This window comes from Schistocerca piceifrons, chromosome X (assembly GCF_021461385.2).
Source record: "Schistocerca piceifrons isolate TAMUIC-IGC-003096 chromosome X, iqSchPice1.1, whole genome shotgun sequence".
Lineage (NCBI taxonomy): Eukaryota > Metazoa > Arthropoda > Insecta > Orthoptera > Acrididae > Schistocerca > Schistocerca piceifrons.
This window is the reverse complement of record NC_060149.1, coordinates 357,811,663-357,830,385: the sequence shown is the minus strand read 5'-3', so window position 1 is coordinate 357,830,385 and position 18,723 is coordinate 357,811,663. Positions and strand designations below refer to the sequence as shown.

The 18,723-nt window shown below is 41.8% G+C and overlaps 1 protein-coding gene across 7 annotated transcripts in view; it reads right to left on the bottom strand.

The window, feature by feature from the left end:
* The window catches only part of LOC124721160, a 191,943-nt gene that overhangs the window by 142,048 nt on the left and 31,172 nt on the right, over nt 1-18,723 (bottom strand). For 6 of the 7 annotated variants that reach the window (XM_047245989.1, XM_047245985.1, XM_047245988.1 and 3 more), the window contains one exon: nt 472-549. The gene's annotated coding sequence lies outside the window, so the exon portion shown is untranslated. Of the gene's footprint in view, nt 1-471; nt 556-18,723 lie in introns of those variants that run through there. The other variant, XM_047245987.1, reaches the window with a different exon arrangement.

Sequence of the window (18,723 nt, the reverse complement as noted above, 5' to 3'; positions counted from 1 at the left end):
CAAAGAATACAGGAAATGAAATCATTCATTGCCTTGTAAATAAATGAATAAAATTAATAAATACACAAATGAAAATAAATTCACAGCTGAACTTAGCGTACTTGTATACAAACATGATCTAACATGAAGCTGTAAATACAGTACTGATATTCAACACAAACGAGACAAAAACTACAGAACTAAGGGATCTACATGACGCTTTGGAACCACAAACTAAAGGGACTCTGTTAACTGCACACATTTACATTTAGTACAAGCAAATCAGTAACAAAACCAAGCAAATGTTCAGCATGCAATTATGGAGCCACTAACGAGTCACTATAAAAACGCCTTAATTTCAATATTCAGTCTATCACATAAACCTGAACATGATGCTAGAGAGTAACTAAATAAAAGAACAACAGAAACTTTAACTAGATGTAAGCACAGCAGTGCCATCAAGAAAATTAGAAGCTGCATAAAGTTACTCACCTGAAAGTCAGAACTCAGTCTGGTCTTTGGCTGTTTCTTCATCTTCAGTTTTTCAACAAAATAGTATACTGAGCAAACCTGAAACACACAAACAATTTACTTTCAATAACATATCATTCAATGAGGACTGCCCCTCCTACACAGAAACTCAGAGTGAATTAAGTTCGACTTCCGCAATGCCAAATAATCATTCTACAAAACACGTCACAATGACCAAAAGATCCACATCAATTAAAAAATCTTTAAACCTGCAACAAATACAGGGCTACCTGTGAAAGCAGTCATGTGATCTACAAGCTAAGTTGCAATCACTGTCCTGTATTCTGTTAGGGCATGACAGTCAACAAGCTGTCATAAAAATGTACATATGCTCACAAAGTCCCAAACTTTTAGAACCAAAATTATACAGATGGTATAGGACTCTAAAATGAGTAGTGTGACATACAAAACCAATGGTTGAAAATAATTAATTCAGGCAATATGAATTCTTGAATGAGACATGCATTTTTATGTAAACTGCTTATGTTTCATAATGCAAAATGGCCTGCTAAGGGTTGACATTGATGGCTACACAGTTGTCCTAGTTACTCATTATAAAAATTACCTATGTGACTATCTCAGTGCCCTCCACCCAATACAGGAATTATATACAGTAAAGGATATAAATTTCTGAACACTGAAAATCTAGTATGATGCAATGGCAGTGGTGGTGGTGGTGGTGGTGGTGGTGGTGGTGGTGGTGGTGGTGGCGGCGGCGGCAATGGTGGTCGTAATGATTTGGTATTAGGGCATTCAATGAGAAGGATATTAGTTCCCTTTGTTGAATAATCACATACAGATATAGTTATCCTCTTCAACTGATGCACTAAACATCTTATTTCCTCTCTCTCGTATGGATTGATTACATTCACACATTCTTCATAGATTATTAAAACAGTATCTAAAACATACTATTACAATACCATAGTGGTGGGAGAAGGTAGCAAGAGTTACAGAGTTACTTAGTGTCCCTCACCCCCCCCCCCCTACCCCGCCCCACAACTACCCCCACCCAGTTGCATTTTATGTCTTAGCGGCACCTTGTCATCAGAGCGCCTACAGAACTGACATGCAATATGGGTTGCTAACCCCTTTCCAGAAGCGTGGAGAGAAACATTGCCAGTGGACAGTAACAGACTTTCCAAATAAACAAGGAACTACTTTTCCAGACAACATGTGACAGTGTTCCACCAATCAGAACTCATATGACTGCTGTAACACTCCACCAACCCAGTTCTACAGGCATTCCTTGACCATCAGACAGGCATTGTTTACCAACCACTAGGAATAGCTCCGGCCAGTACTTAGGCCAATCCTAGCCTTCTATTCACTCGCCATAGTATTGTAGTAGTATGTTTTATTTTGTAGAGTAGTTTTGGTCAGTATTTTCTTCCATTGTCTTGTTTCCTTATCTGTTTTGCTACCACAGAGTTGTAGGGTTTTTGTTTGTTCTGCATTTAAAACTTAGTCTATACCAAGAAGGCGGTTTTTTCTTTAATTGTAATACCAAGAAGGCGGTTTTTTCTTTAATTGTAATAAAGTGTTCAAACTGACTGTTAGTGTTTTCCTGCCAACCGCAGGACACTACAGTTATTGGCGACGAGGATAAAACTTTAATTTTCAAATGGAAAGGCCCCCTCTGAGGAGCTTCTTCAGTCCTTGGTGGAAACTCTACAGCAGATTCAGGCAATGCTCACGTGATCAGGAATTCGCTGTCACTCACCAGTGTTGCAAGTAGCAGCCCATAGGATCGATTCTATTCGTTGGTTCGCAATATGGTGCTATTTCGCACACCAGACGAGGGTCTTTGGGCTGATATTTTGAAGTTACAAGACCTGTCCCTCGACACCTGTCTGCCTATCATTTGTGCATTTGAACCGTCTCACTAGCTACAGCTGCCACGTCTTTATCCAGCTGTTTTTGCAGCTCATCAATTGCCTAGCACCAAGCGGGAGCCTTGTCAATCCGTTTGCCCATTCCATGACAGGAAGTCTTTCACTTTACTTCCATCCTGTATGGACTGTTTCTGGACTCACCGACAGTTGGAGTGCCTCCACCTGTGAGCAAGATGCACGGTTTGCAGCTGAGTGGGCCATATTGCTGTGGTGTGTCAGGTTTCATAGAAATAATGTGTCAATGCCACGCTCTCTGGGGACACACAGGCTCGTCATGAATCATCACCTCAGGACCTGGAAGCCTCGAATTCCATTGATGGCCAAGTATTCTCCATCATTCCCCAGTCGGGTGCCCATTATCTCGTTACCTTGGAGGTCACGCATATTCCAGTGGTCTTCAAAATTGACACGGCATCATCCATCTCTATTGTGGATGGTACCACATATCAATGTTTGGGCTCGTTGGCTTTATCCCCGCACACCAACGCGTTGTGCAGTTTCAGTAATCACTCTATATCCATGAACTGCGTTTTTTCCACACAAATCTGCTACAGCTGTCGTTCCTTCACCGCTCAGCTTTTGGTGGTCAGATCCCTGGAGCTACTAATATTCTGGGTGTGGACTTTTTTGGTCGCCTGGGTTTACCAGTGCAGGACACAGTACAAGCAGTGTTGATTCCCTCATCGGATGCCCTCCTTGTCCCGTTACTCAGAAAATACGACATGTTGCTCTCATCCTCCACACCACGGATGAAGGGTTTCACCGTGCATGTTCAGCTTCTTCCCTCTGCTGTTTCTGGTTTTTTTAAGACTGACATGGTTTCCTTTGCTCTGAGAGACAGACTCCAGGTGAAACTTTGCCGCTTACAGGATGAAGGCATCCTTTCTCCCGTTGCGCACAGTAGCTGGGCGATGCCTATTGTGATAGTCGAGAAGCCGAATGGTGCTTTACGCATCTGTGGTGATTATAAGGTCACAGTCAATTCTCAATCCATCACAGATGCCTATGCTGTCCCATCAGTGGATGACATACTCACATGTCTTGTGGGCTCAACAGTTTTCACCAAAATTGATTTGCACGATGCTTACTTGCAGATGCTGTTGGATGAGGAATCGCAGCAGATCCTAGTCATCAATACCCTATGTGGCCTTTTCCGGTACAACCGCCTCCACTTTGGCATTGCCAGTGCACCCGCCATTTTCCAACGTTATATGGAACACCTCATACGCCAGGTGCAAAGGCGGCCAATTATCCGGACAATGTCATCATCAGTGGCTCGTCTGCAGTGAACATCACTGACAAGCTGGACTGGCTGTTTCAGGTTTTTTCTGAGGCTAACCTTTTTTGTGCGAGAGGTCAGCTATTTCAAGTTAACGATTGATGTACACGGCCTACACGCCTCTAAGGAGTATGTCAAGGTGATTCGAAACATGCCTCCTCCCACCAACGTGAAGCAACTGCAGTCCATACTTGGTCAAATCAACTATTATCGGCATTTTATACCTCACACCATCGAGATTTCGGTGCCCCTGACCTGGTTATTGCACAAGGGTGCGCATTGGGTTTGGGACACAGGGTGTGATCTGGCTTTCACACGTCTCGAGTCAACTCTCTCCTGCCCTCCTTGTCTGGCCCCGCTTACAACCCTTCCTTGCCCCCCATCGTCGCTGCCAATGCCTCAGATTATGGCCTGGATATGGTCCTCTCACATGAGGTCAACAGCATTGAGAGGCTGGTGGCTTTTGCACCCAAAAAATTGCCTGACGCTCAAACCAAGTACAGTCAAATTGAAAAGAAAGCTTTGGCGCTGGTTTATGCCCTGATGAAGTTCTACGATTTCGTATATGGCCATCATTTCACGCTACAGACCAATCACAAACCTTCGGTTTCTTTGTTTCACATGGGTGCTGCAGTGCCCACCCAGACTGCGCGCAGCCTCCAGCATTGGGCGCTCTTCCTAGCAACGTTCGACTTTGATATTGTCTACCGCACCTCTGAAAGGCTCCGAAACACCGATTTTCTGTCCTGGCTGCCTGCTGGGGCAGACTGTGAGTTTGACACTTCCCACTTGGTGTGTTTCCATGTGGACCCGGACATGGACGCAGCTCTGGACACACTTCCATTGGATGCCAATACGGTATGGTGGGCCACCACTCAGGATCAGTCACTGCAAGCTCTCCGCCACCAAATCGCTGTGGGTTGGCCAACCAACTTTTGGGATCATCGGCACAGTCTCTTTTTTTCCGCAGTGGCAGTATCCTTTTGCAGAGTGATTCCAACATTCCCCGGGTGGTCATACCGCATGCGTAGTGCATGTCCTCTACCTTCTCCATGCTGGCCATTGGGGCATCGTCCTTACCAAACAGCTGGCCCACAGACACCTTTATTGGTGCAGTATGCATAAAGACATTGCCTCCCTCATGTCAGCCTGTACCATGTGCCGAACACGTCAAGCAGCACCCCTGCGCCAGTATTTTTTCGTGGCCAGATGCTGCTGCTCATTGGGAACGCAGGGCTGTTCCATGGTTCCCAGTGGCTCATACTGATCGACTCCAGTTCGGGAGACCCATATGTCTCGTGCATGATGAACATCACTTCTGCTGAGACTATCAAAATTCTCCGGCGCCTCTTTGCTGTAGAGAGACTTCCCAAAATGAGTGTCACGGATAATGGTCCACAGTTTACTTTGACCAAGTTTAAGCAACTCAGTACTGCCAATGGAATTTCCCTCATCCATACCACCCTGTTTCACCCTGCACCAAACAGCCGGGCGGAACTTTTTGTGTGAACATTAAAGACCCAGCTTGATAAGTTGCTGAGCCATCACCCGCTGGAGGAAGCTGTGCTTCTTTTCTTGGCTACATACTGTGCCGTCCTCCGTGCCAATAAAAGTCTAGCGGAGATACTTCATGGTCAACCATTCCACTCTCTCTTACTTATCTGTCCTGGTTCCCAAGGCTTCTCACCCTCCCCCCTGCACGCCATCGCACTTCTTTCGCGTTGGGCAAGAGGCCTGTGCACAGATTCTCTCTCATCCACGGGTGCGTTGGGTGCCTCCCATCATCACTGAGCTCTGCGGCCAGGCAATGGCGTCTCTCTGGTGGGCCGACTGTTCCGCCACCTACCAGCACCTCAATCAGCTGCGCCCACGTCTGGTGGACCATGATGCCCTGGGGAGCTGCCAGTGCCTATCGCTGACCGCCGTGTGGCGGAACCTCCGCTTCTGCCTCTGCCTCAGCTGCTGTCTCCACCACCAGTTGCCTGTGCTGCACCGCTACCTCCCACCGCTGCCAGCCATGAACCCATGGACGTCAACCAGGACACCTCAACACCTAAGGACGTTTGTGGTGCTGTGCATTTTTTTCCCCCCAGGGGGAGAAATGTCGAAGCGGCCCCTCATTGTTACAGGGCCCGCAGAATCAACATGCAATATGGGTTACTAAACCCCTTCCAGAAGTGCAGAGAGAAATATTGCCAGTGGACAGAAACAGTAACAGACTTTCCAAATAAACACGGAACTACTTTTCCAGACAACATGTGACAGTGTTCCATCAATCGGAACTCATGACTGATGTAGCCCTCCACTGACCTGGCTTTATAAGCACACCTAGACCGTCAGACCAGCATTGTTTACCAACTGCTAGGAATAGCTCCAGCCAGTACTTACGCTGGCCCTAGCCTTGTATTCACTTGCCATAGTCATGTAGTAGTATATTGTATTTTGTGGAGTAGTTTTGGTCAGTATTTTCTTCCATTGTCTTTTACCTTATCTATTTTGCTACCACAGCGTTGTGGTTTTTTTTTGCTTGTTCTGCATTTAAAACTAAGTGTATGCCAAGAAGGACTTTTCTTTAACTGTAATAAAGTGTGTTCAAATTGACTGTTAGTTCTTTCCTGCCCACCACAGGACACTACATTTTTCATACATTGATGTACGACATATGTACGATTTTAGACATAAAACCTGGCTGCCACAAAGACTAAGTCAGATTCATTAACTTAAGGCTGCCAATGAAACAGACCACCCCTCAGAATTCTAAGTCCAGCCATACGCACAATATGGCAACACTGCATGGAGAAGAAGAGTATGGAAAAGGGGCTGTCAATCTTCACGAGCTGTTACAGTGCAGTATCTACTCATTGTCTAGCAGCAAAAGTAATGTGGTGCAGATATAAAGTCTTTAGTTTGAGCAGCCCACTCCATTCCCTATATTTTTAAATCGCATTTTGGCTGACCACTTAAGTTATCAGTCTGATGAAACCTCAAATATAATTCACTTCAGTTTGTAACCCACCTGTAATACAAAAACTACCAGAAAATATTGCGACAAACAGCTCATGGCTGTGTCAAGATCAGAACAGTTTACACACGAGTGTTTCCTCACTGTACAGCAGCCATTGACCAATGGCTATTGCTAGGCGCCATCTGCAAGGTGAATGCACTGCGAAGCTATGAGTGTATTATCAACTGTCATTTTCTTATCTGAGGTTCTAGTACTTATCTTGCATTCGCTTACTGGATTTTGCATGATTGAAACCTATGAACATTGTTCAAGAGTTGTAAAATAGACTCACAAGTGGAGAAAAGGTCTCAAATTTGTGACATATTTTTCACTTTGGATTTAACAGAGGGGTGAAGGCAGCTTGGAACATTTGTATTGTGTGTGGAGCGGCTGCTTTTGAGCAAAACATGTCAGAAAAGGAATTTCTTGTTTCAAGAAAGACCGTTCTGGCATGAATGATATGCCACATTCAGGAAGTCTCGATAGCAGATATGTGATGAACAGTATATGATGAACTGCGACCACTTAAGCATCACGCGACATTTGCATTCAATAGACAAGGTTCAGAAGTTGGGGTACTCCATGCTCTAATTGAAACAACAAAGAAAAATTACTGCATTTTTTGCTTGAATGGCATCAATTCATACATTAATATTGTTACTGATAGCGAGTTATGATGCCTTTGTGTTAACTTATTAAGAAGACATTAATGGCTGAGCCATAACAAGAGACATATGCTTGAGAAAAGATTATGTGTGAACATATTTTGAATCTGTTGGCTGAAAAAGGGGTGCTGAGCTCTAGGAACTCTTGCGCAGGGTTGTGTCCATCTCAGCTGGTATTTCTTGCCAACAACTGAGACATCTTCCGGTCGCAGTGTAATAAAAATGACAGACAAAATTGCATCACATGTTGATGCTACACAGTAACACACAGCTAATTTCAAAAACAAAACTATCCAGGAGGTTGTTTGGAAAGTCATCCCTCACGCACTTATTATTCTGATCTTAGGTCATCAAATGTTCACCTATACCACTACTTACTGAACAATCAATAAGAAAATTCATTTCCAGATGAAAATGCACTTCCAACCCGGTTTGACATCATCTTTAGCTCAGAAACAGTAGGTTCCTACAGGCGTGGAATTGGTGCACTACCTGAGCATTGTTATTAGATAATGTGTGGGAATATATTGTTGATGACTGACTAATGTTTACTGTTCTGTTCAATAAATTAATGGAAAACACTGTTAAAATATGCACTGTACTAATACAAATGAAATAAAACTTACCATGATAAACTTACGACGAAAGTATACATTAATAAAACATTATGTATAAGTAACAGGAGCATGACTATATCAGCATGAATTACACGGAAGAGCCGAAGAAACTGGTATACCTGCCTAATATCATGTAGGACCCCCACAAGCATGCAGAAGTGCCACAACACGACGTGGCATGGATTCGACTAATGTCTGAACTAGTGCTGGAAAGAACTGAGATCACGAATACTGCAGGGCTGTCCATAAATCCATAAGAGTACAAGGGGGTGGAGACCTCTTCTGAACAGCATGTCGCAAGGTATCTCCGATACAGTCAGTAATGTTCATATCTGGGGAGTTTGTTGGCCAGCGGAAGTATTTAAACACAGAAGAGTTCCTGGAGCTGCCCTGTAGAAATTCAGGAAGTGGGTGTCACATTGTCCTGATGGAATTGCTCAAGTCTGTTGGAATGCACAATGGACATGAATGAATTCAGGTGATCAGACAGGATGCTTACGTACGTGTCACCTGTCAGAGTCTTATCTAGGCGTATCAGGGGCCCATGTTACTCCAACTTCACATGCCCCATACCATTACAGAGCCTTCACCAGATTGAACAGCGCCTGCTGACACGCAGGGTCCATGGATTCATGAGATTGTCTCAATACTCATACATGTCCATCTGCTTGATACAATTAGAAATGAGACTTGTCTGACTACCAGTAGTAACATGTTTCCTATCATCAACAATCCAATGCCGGTGTTGATGGGACAAGGCGAGGTGTAAAGCTTTGTGTCATGCAGTGTACACGAGTGTGCCTTTGGCTCCAAAAGCCCATATTGATTATGTTTTGTTGAATGGTTTGTATGCTGACAGTTGTTAATAGCCCAAAACTGAAATTTGCAGCAATTTGTGGAAGGGTTGCACTTCTGCCATGTTGCTCAATTTTCTTCAGTTGTCATTGGTCCTGTTCTTGCAGGATCTTTTTCTGGCCACAGCAACATTGGAGATTTGATGTCTTACCAGATTCCTGATATTCACAGTACTCTTGTGAAATGGCCGTATGGGAAAATCCTCACTTCATCGCTACCTTGGAGATGCTGTGTCCCATCGCTCATGTGCCGACTGTGACACCACATTCAAACTCGCTTAAATCTTGATAACCTGCCACTGTAGCAGCAGTAATTGATGTAACAATTGCGTAAAACACTCGACTAATATAGGCATCGTCGACCACAGTTTCATATTCTGCCTCTTTAAATCTCTCTGTATTTGAATAGCAATGCATACATCAGTTTCTTTGGTGCTTCAGTGTAGTAAGATGTTCACTTTGGGCTTTGAAACTGTCTGTGTTTACTTGTTGTCCTGTGTCATACTAAAGCAATATGGAAATATTGAATTTCATAAATACAATTCTGTATTCACAAAAACCAAATGTTACGTCGGCAGAAGTGGAAAGAGGCACTATCAATTGTGAAGTGTCATAAGATTTTCGCCCTTACACTACGAGATACTGGAAGTAGTGATACGATATTTGATGAAGAAGTTTCCTTAATGTTTCCTTAATGATTTTTGATGTGGCTGCCTGTAGCTTTGTAACAGAATGGCTAAAAATATAGCCTTCAGTGAGCCTGGAAAATCAAGCCAACACAGCTTTCATTCGACACTCAACTACATTACCCCCGAACAAGCGATGAGCTGAAGTATCAGCCGCTCACTTATTGCTCCAGTGGTGACTGGGACAGATAAATTGCAACATGAAAGATGAGATTATTTGGAATTTCCATATGTAATGACTTTCTTGGAATCAAAACCTTAAATTTATAACCTTGTGCCTAACCTTAAATGAAAATCACAAAGATTATTCAATGATAATGACACACGGAATCAAGTGAAACTAGCAGGGGAGTTCTGTGCCATCCAAGAAGTAACTCGTCTGTCACAGAGTTGCCAAACTTATTCTGCATTGTTGACCAGATTCAATTATACTACTAGCAGGAAGAATACCAGCCGATGTGACCCTTTAGCAGGCTCGGAAGTGATTGCAGCTTACCTCTCAAAGACACAGCTGCTGACAGTTGGACTACCAAAAGTATATGTCACAGAGTTTTATTTCCATTTCTGTAACTATCTAGTGACAGAGCATAATTACTTATAATACTTAGGGGCACCAATTTGAAAATTAAATAGAATAAATCAATAACTGTAAGAATTATTTCTGTTTTTTTCTGTCTTAAGCACACTGAATACTGGAAAGCTCATTCACCAGACAGGATTCACATTTTTGGAGTGTTCCAGTGGTTATACTATAAGCATTATGAGTAGGCAACACATCTTTTTTTATCATTACACACTTTGAAAATATTTATCTTAAGAATGCTTTCATTGGCACTATCCCTAAAACTGAGGTATACAAATGAAAAGATAACAACACAACACTGATTGCAAAATGTCAACATCCACCAAGATACTTCATAAAGTACAAATAATGAAGTTCCAAATCAAGTGATCTACTGTGCATGGAAACCATATGCCACGACTGAAAAAGTGGTTTCCAAAACGAATAGCGAATATTGGACCAGCTAACATGGAAAGAGAAGCAGTTGTCACCACAACGAGGAAGAAGGAACACAGAATGCCGACAGAAAAGTCTAGAAAAAGTCATCCTTAAGCAAAACCATCATTCAGTCCATAAATACTCTAATAATGACAAAAATAATCTACTTGTAATGATTACAATATTACCCCCTCTGATACTTTCTACTTAAAATAGCTTTCCAACTTGCATTACACTACAGACAAAAAGAACCTGAAATAGCAACAGGTTCATCAAGCTAAGATTCTTTGCGTGTTTTCACATGAACAACTCCTCTAGGCTACCACAATATTCAGATGACAATTATTGAGTTATAAGGCGATAGCATAGACGGGCATATGGTTGTAGAATTTGCTGAGACTATCCGCATGCTGCTAATACGTAACACCAAACTACCATTGTGTCATATTATAGACCAGATTTAATTTCTGTCTGTGAAAGAATTGCTCAACAGTGGGTGAATGGCACTAACACCTGTACACCCAACACACAACACAGATCCATTATATGCCAATTAATCGCAGCAAAATGCTCTATGCTTAGATCTTTCTGCCAACAACTTAATTTCTTTTGCAGCAGACTGTTACCCGTTGTGGAGGCAAGACATCAGTGTTACGGTCTATCACACCATCTTTCTCGTCCAATCTCTCTCCCCATCCGTCACATCCACTGTGGATGTCTCATAAGCTTAATGCAATGAACACAGATTTATACTTATGCCATGATCCCACAATAATGGTGTAAATTTTCAACAATGATTGTGGAAAGTAATTGTATGAATTTGAAATAAGGGAAATTGGTCCGCAAACAACTGAGTAAAAAGTGAAAATCTTTCTGTTACCTCTGAGAGTGGCCCTCTTCTATTGCAAGCTTTTTGCTTTCCATATTTTGAGAGGTGGTAATCTGGACAAAAACAAGACAAAAATGACCAATGTTAATGGGCTTTAAACTGCATACCTTAAGAACTGCGAGTACTTGTTCATCTTTACTACTGTGAAACACATCTCTCCCACTGAACAAATACTCATAACTCTACAGTACCCATTTAGAGCCCATGTTTACTACACAATTTGTTATTGTTTTGGTTCATACTACTTCCTCTTAAAATATACAAAGTAAAGAGCTTGCAGCAGAAGAGGTCCAATGTCAGATGTACCAGAATGATTTTTGCTTATAACTTTTGACTTGGTCGTTTTCGGACCCTTACCTAAAATTGATACATTTACTCTCCTCCAGCGCCCCTGAAAGTTTGTTCCATCATCACGGAATCACCCTGCAGTTTTGGAGACATCCAGCGTGGTTGCGATGGGTGAGGTGTTAATGATGGTGTGGTAGACCGTAACACTTTTTCTCACCTCCACCATCGAGTGACAGTCTGCTGCAAAAGAAATTAAGTCGTTGGGAAAAAGGTACAAGAATAGAGCATTGTGCTGTGATTAATTGGCATATAATGGGTCTGTGTTGTATTTGGAGCACAGGGGTGTTGATGCCATTCACCCACTGTTGAGCAATTCTTTCACAGGTAGAAATTAAGTCTGGTCTATAATCCTACTCAGTGGTAGTTTGGCATTACGTATCAGCAGCATGTAGGGATAGTCTTGCCAAATTCTACAATCGTCTATGCTATCTTCTTACAACTCGATAATTCTCTTCTGAATATTGTGGTAGCCTAGAGACATCATTCATACGAAAACATCAGGAACTAAATAATGCTCTGCGCAGGTGCACTGTAGAATCTCAGCACCACACACAGCTGAGTAGTGGGATAAAGACAGTTCTGGTGCAATTTTGATATCAAATTGAAATCAAATTAATTATGAAAATTAATTAATTGATCAATTAACAACCCCCACCCCTGAGGACGTCATGGGTTTTCCCCAGCTGGCACCAAACCAAATTCGAAAATTGTTCTGTTTCAGTCATCATACAGATGCTGATGTCTTTTACCTAAGCCAAACATATTCCACAATCCCAAAACAATTGGTCAGGGATAATGCAACCCTCATTATAGCCTTCTGAATTTAAAACACATTTACCAAGCACATGTAGGAAGTGACATGTCGCTCAATTATTTTGTAAAGATACAGGCTGATTGCTGGAATCATTCACAATATGGGTTTCTCATTATTGATGAGACGAGAAAACTGAATGATAGTCGGAGTACATGAAACTTCCGAAAGTTTCTGTATATGTAGCCTGGTAAGAGAGGTGAATACATCAGCATAAAGATAATGTGATGTGTGCTTGCAGTGAGGGATCACACGCTGTGAGCTGGTGTGGCTGCAATGCCTTCAGAGTTCAAAACAATATTGGAGACAAGAAACAAGTGAAGTCGGAATAAATCAATAAGAAGAATACGAGACGAAGAAGACATGAGATAGTTGGACATCATCGCTTGAGAAGCCCAAAAGTGGCCCAACAGTGCTCCCTGAACCCAGTGACCAACCAGCACCCCCTGCCAATGACGGTGGTGGGGACCGGTCTCATTGTGCACAGTCATAGCAAGCGGAGCCGAGACAGCGAGATGGAAAAACCGCTGCAGTGGTATAAGGCAGTACAAGATGGAGTTGTTGGTGAAGATAGAGGCACTAGCCGATGTTGCAGTGAGGAAGCTTTTCCATCGGGTCAAGAACAGATTCCTGAATAAAATTGAAGAGGTGGTTCAATCTGCAGTTAAGACATGGAGATAGGGCTTTGCGCATTTTTCAGTCCCAACCTAGGTTTTTGTACAGGTTTTCCTTAAGGCTGTAAGGCAAATGCTGGGACTAACATCTCCCTCTCTGCCCAGCAAGTGTTATACCTATCTTCCCTTGCAATGAAATAAAGAGAGGAAATTAATCTTACCCTAATTAAAACAAATAAATGGAGTCACAACAGAATAAAAGTATCTATTGCTGAAACGAGCTAAGCTCTAGATGCAGTTCACCCTCAGCAAGAGGGGAAAAAAGCAAGATAATATGGAAAATGCCTCACATCAATGTGTCAGATGAGGAGAGTTTGAAGCTTTTAAAAGTTCTGGTTGCTGTTACATATCTATCACTAATATTCTGCACTTGGAGGTTTTTGAGTACCCAGTGCTACGGACTACAAGCAGACAAACACAAACAATCAAAACCTCCTCTCAGCTGGAGATGCCAAGATTCATCATAATTGCATTTCGGACTGATAGAAGAGGGAATATAACAAATGATTCCCGTGTATTTGACAACTCCAAGTTAACTAATGCCAGAGTCTACCTGAATCAAAACTCTACCCATACGATTTCCTTCTGCAATGGGATGAAAATGTATACAGTCTAGAACATGACATGTATGCAAGGTTCCATGCTTCTTACTATGGAAGTGCTGAAGGAGGAGGAGGAAGATGTCTGCTCAGTCCACAAAAATTCAAGGAGCCATCACCGATCCTCATAACAGACTCCTCCGAACAGAACATGATAATTAAATCTGGGCCCATAGATGTACGAATTGAATTTGAATCTTCAGCAAATTTCCCGGAACACACTACAGAATATGCTCTAGTTCTACATGACTGTGTGATTAGCTACTACCTGCTCAGCGGTATTGTGCAATGAGCTGTATAAATGAACAGGTGCTGCACCATACCCAGAGCATTCCATAATGGTTAAGTCACAGTCTGATCATCACTGCAGATGTCAGGGTTTCTATGATGATTAGCATAGGCAGTTCATATTTTAAGATGTTGCATTTGTAGCATGCACAGAACACATTCTCAGGAAACATTGCATCACTAAGGTCTTTTAAGAATGCAAAGTGCGCTAAAACATGGACGAGTGCAAAGTGGTTACCACATTTCTACAATGGCATTCGCTGGGATAATGCTGGCATACCCTATAATGATATGGTTAACATCGCTTTGATTTTTCAGCCTTCATCTAAATGAAGGGGAAGGACAAGATCTCATGGATGCATCAAATTTTCAAGTTTGTTGCTATTCAAGACCTGGAATTCTACGGGTTTACTGCTCTCCATCGACTCAAGAAGAAAATGTGCAAAAATAGTGTTGCTGTGTCTGCTTCTAAAAAAGTAAAACTACTTTTAAGTTGAATGAGAAATAAATGAATTTTTACCTCATAATATTTGTGTACGTGTTTACTGATTTCACCCTGATCCATGTCGTTTAGTGCTGGTACTGTGCCTCTGATTTTCCTCAAGCACTGGCAATATAATTTTAGACATGTTTGCTGTGTGTCTTTGGAAGTGGACATGGTCACATAATATCTGTTCCCATAACCCAATATGGGCCACATGGTAACCTCTCTCATGCTTCAAACTAATGCCTTGTGTGTCTTGCACAGCCTTTATATACATTTGTGAGAGCAGGGATTTGTAAAATAACAACAAAGGTGTAAGGTAGAGAATAACATTTTTTTTAATCAGGCATAAACATTCACAGCAGTAATACCACTTACGTTCATAAATCTTGTTTTTTTACAATACACGAATTAATATTGTTTTTCAATTCACAGTTCTTGTTACCATTTGAATTTTTCAAAAACACACACACACACACACACACACACACACACACACACACACACACACAGTTCTTAGTTTTACAAATAATAATACTGGCTACAAAAATTTTACTTTCCATTGCAGTAATGACTGAATATTCCTACATCACTAACAGTACCGGGTGACAAGTTCTACATTACATTGCAATACTGATTAAGCTAATTGCACAGGTACAGTTTCTTTTACACTAATACTGTTACTAATGAAATTCTATTGAATCAGAAGATTTAATTTATATATTGAAGTAGGTGGCTCCAAACATTTTCCACCTCAAGCAGCTGAAATAATTTAATAATCCAATGAAGTGATTGGCTCTAAAACGTTCATCCCAAACAGCTGCACTAAAATGAACTGGTTGGACCTCACACTTAAAACTAATATGACTTTGACAGCTAGCAGCAGGTGAAACTTTATATATATATATATAGAGAGAGAGAGAGAGAGAGAGAGAGAGAGAGAAATTTCACAGTATATCTGTCTTTTGCAATATATATATATATATATATATATATATATATATATAAAAACAAAGATGACGTGACTTACCAAACGAAAGTGCTGGCAGGTCAATAGACACACAAAGAAACAAGCATACACACAAAATTCAAGCTTTCGCAACAAACGGTTGCTTCGTCAGGAAAGAGGGAAGGAGAGGGAAAGACGAAAGGATGTGGGTTTTAAGGGAGAGGGTAAGGAGTCATTCCAATCCCGGGAGCGGAAAGACTTACCTTAGGGGGAAAAAAGGACAGGTATACACTCGCGCGCGCACATACACAGACACAAATGTCTGCTTGTGTCTGTGTATGTGCGGATGGATATTGTGTGATTGTGTGTGTGTGTGTGTGTGTGTGTGTGTGTGTGTGTGTGATATATATATATTGCAAAAGACAGAAATACTGTGAAATTTTTTTTTCTCCATTTACAACTTTTTTTTAACTTTTTTGATGATTTTGCTACAATTTTGTAAACTACTTCCAGCACATTGTGCTTATACATAGTTTGCTACTTATAAAGAAAAAAAAAAAGAGCTGAATGTATTTACACGCAGGCATACATATTTACACAGGCATCCACACTCAAACGCATTGCCTATGCAATCTCACATGCAGGTACACCATAAATCACACACACATAATATTTACATTACGATAGAAGAACTGTACTATTCAGCACACGTTCACACTTGGCCAGTCCCTCTCTGTGTATCCATCCATGCCGAATTCATTACCATGACACCTCATTACTTCATATGGATCTCAGTTCTTCACCCAACAGATGAAGCTATCTGCATGCATATAAAGTTACTTTAGTGCTACAAAATGTGTTTTCGCAAACTCATAGCAGATCCGGTACACGTGGAGTTTAGATAGGTTTAGTCTACATGTCCCAAATAGATGGGTTCCGTAAATTCTACTGAAACCTTTGATATCCCTTCGGCAACAAAGTTCTCATTGAAAATAGTGACCCACTTAAAATTTGGTATGGCGATGCATTTTTCTTACACCCCAATGCCCCTCCCATTCGGTCCTAATCAAAATATAGTGTTCATTTCTTATATTCTGCATGGTTTTACTGAAAACAGAATTATTCATGAATTTATGAAGATCTTTTTGAAATCACTAGTTACACCCACCGTCTTCTTGGTATTTAGTTCAATATACTCCTTCAACCAGGGGGACTGATTGAAGGAGATAGCCCATGTGTTTCTACCTAGCTCCTTCCCTAAGGTTAGGCACTGCTGGAGATTACGATAATGAACTATATACCTCTGCTTGTGTCAAACAGTGGTCATCAGTTTATGGACAGTGCTTCCTCGTGGAATTTGTTGCTCTGGACATAATGGCAAGTCGCTTTGGATTCCATGCATACTAACAGGACACATGAGGTCTGCCTCCATCACATACCCTACATCAGAATCAGGCACCAGTTGCATTATTTTTCCCTGAAATCCCTCCAATTCGTTTTCAGGCACCCACTGAAACCCACCAACTGGCAGTGGCTGATCATGGCAGGCCAGTACAAGTTATTCACATCCAAGTGTAGAATATAAACTTGAATACGTGGCTTATTTGCCTTGGTGTGTTTATGGACATACTGGCAAAGTCCCCCCCCCCCCCCCCCCCTACCAATCCAGCGCTCAAAGAAAAACATACCAGCATTGGTCAAAAGTTCAATGCTGTGCCTTGCTTTCTTGAGCATTGCATCCCGGACAATCCAGGTACCATGTAATAAAATATGGAGTCCAGAGAGTACGTAGTCATGCATAAACTCCAGAAATTTAAAAAAAAAAAAAACAACACGCTTATAGAAACCTGACTGGATTGCAATACCCCTCAGCTGGATTCTTAATTCCAGTGAACAAGATACACCCCTCAAAGGCCCTAGCAATTGCCGAGTATTTTAGAGGGGTCATAATACCACTAATCTGATGTCCTTCACTATCAGGATGCGACAGAGCACTACCACTAGCCACAGGTTCATTAACACTACAACTAGGACATGACTGCGTCCACCCGGTGGATGACGATGTTGGGGAGAGGTGCCTGATGGGGTGAGGCATATGCACCCAGGCATACACATCTTCGTTTGCCGGTGAGGGCAAACACTCAGAACCAGAGTAGGAGGAGGTGATCTCTTCCTCCTCCTCCTACTCCTCCTCCAACTGAACCACCCATGGACACCAGAGGGTATGCAAAAGTGCGGGGGCCAGCACTGCACTGGCTACAGCTTATTCTGTCCCCTTTCATGCAGCCACAAGTGGTGACATGCATGATGTTGCATGCCGCTCAGGCCGCGTTTCATTCCTGCACCCACAACCACTGCTCTAGGCACTCGTACCACGCTAGCTGTTATGCTGCTGGTCACAACTGTGGTGCCTCTGTAATAGACGAATACAATGCTCAAAATTTAAAAAAAAAAAAAAAAAAAAAAAAAAAAAAAAAAAAAAAAAAAAAAAAAATGCTGTAAATAAATAACAACACTCCAGAGTAATAATAATTACATGCTGTAAAGACAACAGTCATATTATAATAACCTTTTCCACCTTGGGTCAAAGGATTGAGCAGTTCAGTTGTGCTTTCTAGTATTTCTCCCACCCAAGCCAGTATTTCCTCATTCTACTCCAAAAGGGCAACATGAAGCTGCCTTTCAGCTACCTCAGCAGCCACGACCTCATGCACCCACTCTGATATTTGACCCTCACCTTAAAGCCATCTATCTCGCTCACTGGCACTGACTACAACAATAAGACATCGGACACAATTATTTCCTGAAAATGTTAGAGACATACACACAGAAAATCATACTGAAAATTGTATTCTTTAGAAGGCTGAATCGAAGGCTCCTGGCTCTCGGTCTCGACACATACCCCTACATCTCCTTCTACATCCATAGAAATGCCTAGAAAAGCAAAGATTATGTCTTAGACAACAGAATGCAAACTGTTACAAAAAATAAATGTATATACATTCCCCATCCCCCAATCATTAAAACTGCAGTGCATAACGAGAACAAAACAAATATTTTCTCTAAAAGCTACATGTTAAAAAAATGAATAAAATAATAATAATAATAATAATAATAATAATGAGTGCACTTACATTCTTGCTGCAATAGTCTCTTAAGCCTCCAGCTGCC